Source organism: Malus sylvestris, chromosome 12 (assembly GCF_916048215.2).
Source record: "Malus sylvestris chromosome 12, drMalSylv7.2, whole genome shotgun sequence".
In the NCBI taxonomy this organism is placed as follows: Eukaryota; Viridiplantae; Streptophyta; class Magnoliopsida; order Rosales; family Rosaceae; genus Malus; species Malus sylvestris.
In genome coordinates, this window is record NC_062271.1 from 26,300,731 (window position 1) to 26,311,604 (window position 10,874).

General features: G+C 32.8%; 1 long non-coding RNA gene across 1 annotated transcript; it reads right to left on the minus strand.

Moving 5' to 3' along the window:
* Window positions 1-2,912, minus strand: LOC126592663 (uncharacterized). The gene is made up of 2 exons (XR_007612750.1): window positions 1,422-2,912; window positions 1-209 (listed from the first exon to the last, which is right to left on the minus strand). It is a non-coding gene; the product is annotated as an uncharacterized LOC126592663 (long non-coding RNA).
* Window positions 2,913-10,874: the final 7,962 nt, after the last annotated feature.

Below are 10,874 nucleotides of genomic sequence, written 5' to 3' on the forward strand. Positions count from 1 at the left end.
TTAGGAAAAATTTCGCAAGCACTATTTGACACGAACATTGTTCTCCCATCAGTTTCACAGAACCTTAACTAATCAAAGTTTCTAATCCAAAACTTGGAAATGACATCCCATCGTTTTTTTCTGTAGCATAATATGATTGCTGAAGATTGGTGGGCTTCTCTTTCCTTCTTTTTATCCTTTTGTTTGTCGAAGGCGACCTCCTCTTATTTCTGCTTGAGGCACAAAAACAATAGCTCAGCAAACAAAGCAGATAAAAAGATAGTTGGACCCAGCCAATAAAAAGTGAAGGGTTATATATATTTTAGACCAATGTATTGAACCAAGATAATATTATATTAAAAAACATACTAGCTCGGTGCTTTTTCTCTTCCTACCTGTCCCATTGAGAACAAACAAAACCCTAGTTTCCTTCTTTTCCTTTCTGATTTTTTTGCCCAAGGTATAAAATATCGATGATATCGGAAATATCGGTAGTTCAAAAACACAGAAATTTTGATAGAAATATCGGGATATTATCGATATCGATAAAAATTGAATAAAAACCATGGAAATTGTAAGAAAAACTTGGAAATTTTTATTGAAACTTTGAAGGATGTTTATTTAGTCAATTATCTATTAGTTTATCACAAAAAATTGGAAGGAAATGCATTGCATGATAGATATAACTGATTTAAGTTGATTATATAGCGAGCTGGCAAACATTGTAAGTGTAGAAAATATGTAGTAATTAATGAAAGAAGTTTAAACACACCATAATCATTTATATATAATGAATTAGTACAATATTTTACATTTTATACATTACATGGTAAGATACATGAGTGACTTAGCAAGGTCTAAAATATCGATGATATCGGAAATATCGGTAGTCCAAAAAAATATCGGTAGTCCAAAAACACAGAAATTTCGATAGAAATATCAGGATATTATGGATATTTTAGACCATAATTCTATTCTTTTATAGACCATATATGTTAGTTTAATGATCATGTAGTCCCAAAGATAACTTTGTCTTATGTTTCTGTTTTTTTATATATTAGAAAATTTCAGTTGTGTTTTCTTATACACATTAAATTGGAATCATGTTTTTGCATGAATAATGTCGGATAGAATTCTCCAACTTTTGCGTCTTTCTATGGTACTTTCGTATGTTGGTAATATGGAAAGTAATCTAACACTTGCACATGTGACTTGAGTCGTAGTTCTGAAATTTGGGTGGTTTTTAGTTTTTTATCAAAGTCCTTGACATTCATGTAATAATGTATTTCTATGTAGATTATTATATTTTTAAATTAAAAATAAAATTTGTAGTTATTTATATTAATGAGATTTTAAATAAAACCTATAATTTATAGGATTAAAAATATTAAAGATGAATTATACTCTTATAGTGTGTGTGTGTGTGTGTGATCAAAACTTACCAAAAAATAACGTGATTGCATTCCTTGAGTTGTACAAAGAGAGCAGCCCAAAAGCAATAAACCATAAGTGTAGGGAGAACTATATGAGTTCTGCATCTACCATGAAAAGGTAATATCAATAAGAATTCCTTTAACAACTATAACAATCAGACGAATGCATAGAAAGAAATGGATTCCCATATGAGAAGCGATTGAAATTTGGGAGAAAAGAGGGTGACTTACCAAAAGGGGCTCATACCACTTTTTCTGTCACTCTAATTTTCGGATGAAAACGCTAGTTAAGTAATGGGAAGAAGTAGATCAATAGTTGACAAACAAAAAGCAGGTAATCAAGAATTTATTAAAGTCCTTAACAAACATTATAATCTTAAGTAGCATTTGTAAAACTCCAAGTACCTGGACGAAAACAATCAAGCAATAGGCTACCATTTTCTTATATCAAGCAACAGGTTATCTGTTTTCAAATATCAAGTTCAAGATAGATCAAGTACCTAGATAAACAAGGACGTGAAGCTTGATATTATAATTTCCCAAATCAATGTAAGACAAAAGAATTGGTTGTTGCGATATGGTATACTAACAAATTCAAAACATTTCATACAAATTCAAAAAAAATATTTCTTTACAATCTCTTGTTCATCTGCTTCATTATCATTCTTTATGACACAAAAATTTCTCCATCGTTATCAAAGTTATTCTCAATTAAATGAAAACCAGCAAATAGAACTCACAAAACATCCCTTCCATCACATAACACCATTAAACCCCCAAAATTATTTGACATACTTACCTTTGTGGACAACCATGTTCAAACATTGAAATAGAAATTCACTTAACAGTAATAAGCAACAGTTCCTAAATTCCAGATTCCTAACCCTAAAATTGATTTCCCTGAAATCCCCAATTTACGAAGTTCCTAACCCTAAAACTTAACTCAAAACTCAATCCCATACTCAAATTAGACCTGAAATTAGGGAATATTATAGCTTAATTCCCGCATTAGAAAGAGAAGAAAAAAATATACAATTGAAATTACCCACATGAATACCTTATTACTGACGGTTGTCTTCGGGAAAGGCTTGCGACGGAAGGGAGATCGACGAGGACGGTAGTTGTGCAGTACGAGCAAAAAGAGAGATTTTTAGAATTGAGTGAGAGAGAGAGTGAAGATCGAAGAAGGGTGAGAGAAAAGGACGCCAAGGAGAGGGAAGACTTAAAAAGAACCAGGGTTGGAGAGCGTATTTGGGTTGAGACGGCGGATGGGTGGAAGTGGAATTTGAAAAAGGAATTGGGAATTGCGAAATTAGTGAGAACCCAACAAAGATGAAGATGGAGACGGAGGCCGAGATGAGAGGAGAGCGAGGGGGAGTGGAGGGAATCGGGAGCGGCTTGCGCAGAGACCGGCTAGCGGGATTTTGGGAAAGAAAGAGCAGAGAATGGTTGTTGCTTGTCGCGCCAAGTTGTTTTTCTATTTTTATTTTTATTTTTATTTTTCAAGGATTTTGCGCGACCACTTTTATTGTTCGTCGTGCAAACAATTTTTGCGTGACCACTTCTTCGTAGCGCAAAGTTTTTATTTTTTATTTATTTGAATTTTCAACTTTGTGCAACGACTTATAGATTTTCATTGCGCAAAGACACTTTGAGCGACAACTTCAATTTCTTTGCGCAAACAGATTTTTCTACTAGTGTATTAAACTTGACATGGATACATTCCCAAATCAACAAAATAGAATGTACCCATATAAATTTTAAAAAATGGATTAGATAAAATATTGAACGAAATTTTATATAAAAAAAAATGGGCACATCTTATACTATAAAAAGGGTACATTTTTAACAAATTGGTATATTTAAGAATGGATACATATAAGATTAAAAAATTGAAATTTTTTTATAAAAATTTAATGCGTACAAACTTATTCTAATTTTATTTTTTATCTTCGGAAAATGTTTGAATTGAAAATTAATTAGGAGTTTAATAAGGGTGTGAGTATTAAAACTCTAAATCAATTACTATTTTTTTTATAAAAATTATGTAACTGATAAGGTCCTAGTCAATGAACATTAGAAACTAGAAATCAGATACTAATTTTTCCTTTCTTTTTTAATTTCCCTGAGGTCTAAAATTTCTAAGAGCTATTTGTTTAAGAATTTGATTGCCAAGGAGAAACCATTCTTATAAATAGACTTGGGTGTGGCTTCGATAATACAAGTATTTTAATCATTTAATCTTTTATTTTCATTCACAACCATTTATTTTATGTATTGTTGAATAATACAAATCATTTGAAGTAAAATGACTTGGAAAACAGTAGTCTTTTTCCTTCTCATGCACTCTATGTATTTTTGGATGTATTCGTCTAGCGATACAAAATTTCAAATTGCTCATGTGCCGCCCAGCTACTACATACCTAGTGTTCCATGTCCCTTTACCGCAGACAATATTCTCATACATATGTCTGAGTTCCAATACAGAAAGAGATTCATGCCAGAAGTACTCATTGGATCATTCTTCTTTCCTGCCAGAAGTACTCTTCGGATCATGCCTTTTAAATTTATATGTTCATCACTTCTTTATTGACATAAACATATATATAATTGTTGAGAATGAGTTCTACATTGATAGGATGTGGGATTTTGCATGGGCTTATAAGTAAATTAGGCTACTCCCCATATTACCAATTAATTTTATGATGGAATCTCAACTTTCTTCATAGTATCAGAGCAGATTGTTTCACATGTGAAGCTAAACGGTCACATACGCTTTAAATACGTGCTATCATAATCATATATTTACACAATATCAACAGTAAGTTTGATAAATTCTATAAGAGAATCCATTCTATCTCCAATCTCCTGCAGTCAGAAGTACATCAAACTATATTCGAATTCTTATGCTTATCATTTTTTAATTGCAATAATTTGGTTGCAGTCAAAATTGGATTTTGAATACTCAGTTGCCTATGTCATTACGATATCTTTTCAATGCCACCATAATAAAGAACTGAGGAACAAATAGTCAAAAATTGGTTTCTGAATATTAGTTACCTTTGCTTAATAATTTTCTTTACCTCGATTAGTATGTCACTCATGCATATATGAATTTGTCATGTTTAAACCATAAATCTTCTCCCTGTTCTAATACCATATAGCTTTGATAGATGACTTCATCGAGCTTGCTTAGTTGAGGCGCTTCAGCTCATCAGTCTTCCAATGCTAGATCAGAAACGAAAACAAATATATATAATTGAGGCGCTTCAGCTCATCAATCTTCCAATGCAAGATCAGAAATATATATGCTTACAAAATTGACAACGACATTAGCAGAAAGTGGTTGTATTTATCACTATATCGATTCAACCAAAACTATTAGCATGAAAATTGAAATAGAAATCTAAAACATGCCATGGTTTCTAGTAGTCATAATTAATTCGATAAAGTAATGGAGAAATTTTTTATTGTGACCAGTACACGGGGGTACACCACATGTTTTTATATAAGTGATGAGAAATTTTATTATTTAAATTATTAACTTTTTAACATACATATCCTACAATTTGTATAATGACATGTGATGTATCACCCCGTGTACCGATTACACTGAAAATTTTCTCAAAGTAATGAACCAACTATTCATATCCTTGATTATATCAAAACTGAATACGAGAAAGAAGAATCTGATGTACTGGGTGTTTACTTCGAAACTCAAATAATTTTGATACAATTAACACGACCAATAATTATAATATAGAAGGTACAATCGTTAACTGCTACCACTCGAATTATTGACGTATTGATCAGCTTTCTTGCTTATTAGCCTAAACTTGTATAGGCTTTAGTCATACAATCAAGTGCTCTGATATCACTAGCTTGTTAGCCTTATGTGGTGATATAATTAAAACACAAATGAAGGAAGTGACTAACATGATCGAAGCGGCAATCATGGAAGTCTAACATGAGAAGGTGAAGGCAGTAGCAATAACAAAATTTTCTACAAACACCTAGCCAGATACAACTATTTTATGAGAAACGTTTGTTGTGAGTCTAGAGTTTGCAAAGATCTTAGTATTTATAATGGCTAAGGCATTAGGGTTCCATTCATAAAAGAATCCCAAATCTCACTTTCTTAGCCTACCAGTTAGGTATCATAATTACTTATTTATCAAGGATTCAATCAGCCTTATTTGATTCCAAGACACACATTCACAAGGCTGATAAAAAGGGATCAAATCTCAAGTTTAGCATTAACCTATATTATTTCATTCCTATTACGGTGAAGATTACTTAAAAGTTGATTTATATTGGACTTAATCCAACATGCATTTCATTTCTGGTAATAGATCGTATCGAATTTTATCAAGTCTCTATACATGTTAGAGAATTGATTTGATTAAGAATTGTCGTTGCGTTGTATATGAAAATGGTATATACGTTAAGCATAATTAAGCTTCAATTAAACACTCAACAAGAAGAAATATAAAAGATTGCTTCTTGTTTTCTTTATTTTTTCGATAATCAACTGTGTTTACATGATGTTGTACACTGAGAAAGTAACAAGTTTTTCCAAAGAATCTGAACATACATACAATTTTCCTATATTCAATTTATCACAAGGAGTACGCTAGCTAATAAGCACATACAGATCATCAAAACTCAAAAAGAAAACTAGATTTTAATTCTTAAATAAGATGAAATTTAGAGGAATGTCTTATACAATTAAATATTAATTATAGTCCCAAGACTCAATTTAATGTCAGTATATGCATTCAATGTCTTTTTTTTTTATGATAACTTATAGTGTCCATGAATTAAATTTTATAAAAAATATTGTAAATTATAATACTCATTTGAATTCAAATGAGTCAGCTTTTTTTTTTAACATACGATATTATCTATACTAAGGGGAGGGGGTGTGTTAAGCCTCACAATGGGCTAGCAATATTGTGGTTCAAATTCGCCTTTGGCGAGAATCGAACCTAAGACCTCACTTACAAGTGAAGAGGAATATCATTTGACCGTAGTACTCAGTAGCAAATGAATTAGCTTTTATTTGTTGACATTTTGCATCACCCATTTATGGTAAGTATCTTATATAAGAAATATTTTGGTAGAGGCTTTTCGGTACACTAGTTCAATATTATGTTTAGGTACAGACATTTTCTCGTAGTATAACATATTTAGGTACGGACATTTCGGTACACTAGTTTAGTATTCCTAACAGTGCTCAATCAAGCTTTACAGAGTTGCAGAAATTATGAGAAAAGTTGAAGAACTTCATAAATGTAAAGAGTCGAAGAGATAGAGAGAGGAGAGAGAAAGAGGGAAAAGTATAACTTTGAACAAATTCACATTAATGAGAAATGAGGGGCTACATTAGTACATATAGTGTTTGAGATTCTAACTAACTAGCTTACAATACAAGGTAGCCAGCTAACTAACTCATAACAACCTAATCTTATTACAATCCAATTACACTGTGACACATGGACCAATAGACTAAAGCCATATTAGCATTCTATTATTACTCCCCTTCAATCTCAGCTAGGATATCCAAGCCTGAGATTGATGCAATGTTTGATGAAAACTGGGTTGTGTAATCCTTTAGTCAAAAATGTCTGCAACTTGTGACTCAGTTGAAACATAATGAACTGTAATGTCTCTTTTCTACACTCTCTTTGACAAAGTGATAATCAGTGTCTAGGTGTTTTATTCGAGAATGAAATACTAGATTTGAACTGAGTGCCAAAGCAGAGATATTGTCACAATGCATAGTAGGTGGAAAAGTTACAAACTCTTTCAAATCTTTGAGCACAGATCTTATCCAGCAAACATCAGCAGTGCAATGTGCTAGTGCTTTGTATTCAGCTTCAGTTGAACTTCTGGAGACAAAGGCTTGCTTCTTTGATTGCCATGATGTAGGATTTCCACCCAAATAAACAACATAACCTGTTATTAACCTTCTTATATTTATGTATGCAGCCCAATCAGCATTAGAGAAAGTTGATATATGAAGATCAGTTGAGGGAGTGTAAGTAAGACCACATTCCAAGGTTCCTTGTAAATATCTCATAATTCTTTTCACAAGAAAGAAGTGCATATCAGTAGGCCTAGTCATGTATTGACAAACAACATTGACAGAGTGTGCAATGTCAAGCCTAAAGAATATCAAGTATTGTAATGCCCCACCAAACTTATATAAATGGTAGGATCAGACATAGGCTTGCCTTCAAAGACAAGTAACTGAGTGTGTGGTTTGGATGGAATTGGTGTAGGTCTACAATTTTTCATTCTTGCCTTTTTTTAGTAATTATCTGGCATATTTTAATTGATTGACAAAGAGACTTCCATCTGCCTTATATTGAATAAGAAGTCCAAGAAAGTATGTCAGCTACCCCATATCCTTCAAATCAAATAACTCTCCAAGTTGAGTGATAATCAATTGATATCATCTACATACAACAGTAAAATGACTATATTTTCTCCATCATTCTTGACAATTAAACTTGTATCAAATTGAGATACACTGAATCCCAGAGATGTTAACACGCATGTGAACATTGAATTCCAAGCCCTAGGTGCTTGTTTGAGTCCATATAAAGATTTATCCAACTTACACACATGTTGAGGACATTTTGGATCTATAAAGTTTTTTGGTTGCTTCATATATATGTCTTCTTGAAGATCTCCAAGCAAGAAGGCCTTTTTATTGTCAAGTTGTCTAATTTCCCATTTATGACAAGTAGCAAGAGCAAGAATCAACCTTACAATAATGTGTCTCACATCTGGACTGAAGGATTCAGCATAATCAAGCCCTTGTTCATGTGTATACCCTTGTGCAACCAATCTTATTTTGTATCTTGCAATGCTGCCATCTGGATTCTTCTTTATTTTATAAATCCATTTACTCCCCACAATAGACCTATTAGCTGGAGTTTGAACCAATATCCATGTACCTTGAGCCTTTAGTGCATCATATTCATTCAACATTGCTTGCTGCCAATAAGGATTTGATGAAGCGGCTTTTAATATTTTTGGTTCATTAGTATCATTGATTTATGCTAAAAAGGAATATCTAGCATAATCACAACTTGTAGTGATTTTAGCTCAGGTAACACATACAAATAAGCAGCATAGTTTTTCCTCATAATTGCACTAGATTGCAATCTAGTTGTCATACTGTGTGTTTTGCTATAACTAGATATATGATTAGCTTCATAAATGGATTTATGTGTATCTGGGATAGGCAATATTACCTGAAGTTGTGCAGGATCAAAGACATGCAACAATGGGAGAAATTGATCTCGTGTTTGAGGAAGAACCTGTGAACTGTGTGTTTCAGATTCATGAGATGACCCTTCAACATTTGATGATTGAGTGTGATTAGAACCATTTCGAAGTCCACCAGATGTTATGTAGATCATGAAGTATACCCAATATCAAATTGCTGTACTTGAGTTGATGAAGTTGTAGCATGATTCATTACCTGAGATGTATTATTTTGACTTTCAAAAGTTACAACATTCACAATCACTAGAGATGAAGAACTAGGAACTATTGTGTTTATATTCTCAGAGATTTCAAATCTATTAACCTTTGTTGGAAATTGATTTTCCTCATGAAGCACATGTATGGATAAAATTAATATTTTGGCTTGCGGATGATAGCAAATAACCCCCTTATATCTTGATGCATATCCTAAGAACAAACATATTGAAAACCTAGGTTGCAGTTTGTTATCATTATAATGCCTTAGGTATGGATACACAATTGTGCCAAAGACTTTCAACTCTTGTAGATTAGGATGTTTGTCAAACAATGCAAAATAAGGAGAGTTCATGTGTAATGTTTTAAAAGGCATCCTATTTATTAAGAACATTGCATGAGCACATGCATGATACCAAAATTCTTAAGCTAGACCAGTTGCATCCATTAGAGTAATTGCAGTTTCAATAATATGGCGATGTTTTCTCTCAGCCAAGCCATTAGCTGAGAGAAAACATCGCCACTCTATTAGTCATTCTAATAGGTCTATTGTGGTGTGTAAATACATGCCACTCTATGAGTCATACCATTTGTTGCTATGAAATCCTTAAAAACATTACTTATGAACTCACCGCCTCCATCTGATTGTAAACTTTTAATTTTAAAACCAAACTGCACTTCAACAAACTTGTAGAACTTCACAAATGTAGAAAATACTTCTGATTTATTGAATAGTGGGAAAATCCACACAAATTTTGTATAATCATCTACAAATACTACATAGTATCTATACCCTTCAATTGATCTAATAGGAGGATGTACCCTATACATCTGTGTGCACTCTATCAGATGGTAAAATACAACTATTTGACTCATCAGGAAAATGAGTTTTAGTTATTTTGCCATGAATACATGCGGTGCACATCTTATGAACATCATCTATAGAATGAGAAATATGAGATTTAGCTAACATCACTAACAGAACTTCATTAGTTGGATGTCGTAGCCTTTGATGCCACACTAAATACTTCACTAACTAACCCAACAAAGTAGTTGCAGAAGAGAAAGTTAATGCAAGAATCTGAAACAATTCACCATGTTTAATTCTTCCTTTGCACAACATCTCTCTTGTGTCCTGCATAAAAACAATGTGTCATCACACATAAACCAACATGTATTGTCTTTACATAGCTGTGTTACAGACATGAGATTGGTTGCAATGGAAGGCACATGTAAAACTTATTTTAACATAAGAGAGTGAGATGGAGTTTTAATCACTATAGAACCAGTGTGCTGAATAGGTAAGTCTTAACCATTGCCAATTTTAATAGTTTTTGAACCTTCAAATGTTGTTCAAGCTAGTAAGATTTGATGTCATGTGATGAGAAACTCTAGTATCTAGTATCCACATAGGTTGATTTGCTGTTATTGTAGTATTTTGAGCTGCCAGAGCATGTATTAATGTCTTATCGATCCCAGGAGGATTTTGAGATGGAACAAAATTTGGAGCACCAAGAATTTGATATGAAAAATGAGTAGCATATGAGCCTTGAGAGTTAGATGGACCAGGCTGCTGAGAAAATGAAACGTGTGGGATTTGAGGAACTTGTTGATTTGCATTGAAAGTTGGTTGCAAAGATCGTGGAGGTCCAGCAGCTTGATATGAATAGTTGCTCCTATGGTAACACTCAAGAGCAATGTGCCCTATTTTTCCACATATCTGACACTTAGTAGTAAATCTAGTTGCTAGTATCTGAGAATTCTCGTAAAAGCAATTTAAAGCAGTATGACATCTTCTTTGACAAATTTGACACTCAAGATGTTGAGTTGTCCTTTCTAGACTAGTTATTACTTGATCTGTAGTTATTAAACCTTCTACCTCTATAGTTAGACTTAAAACCATTTCCTCTTTGTTAATTTCCATTATATGGTCTCTGTTGGTTACCATTATATTGTGTAGGAGGTGGG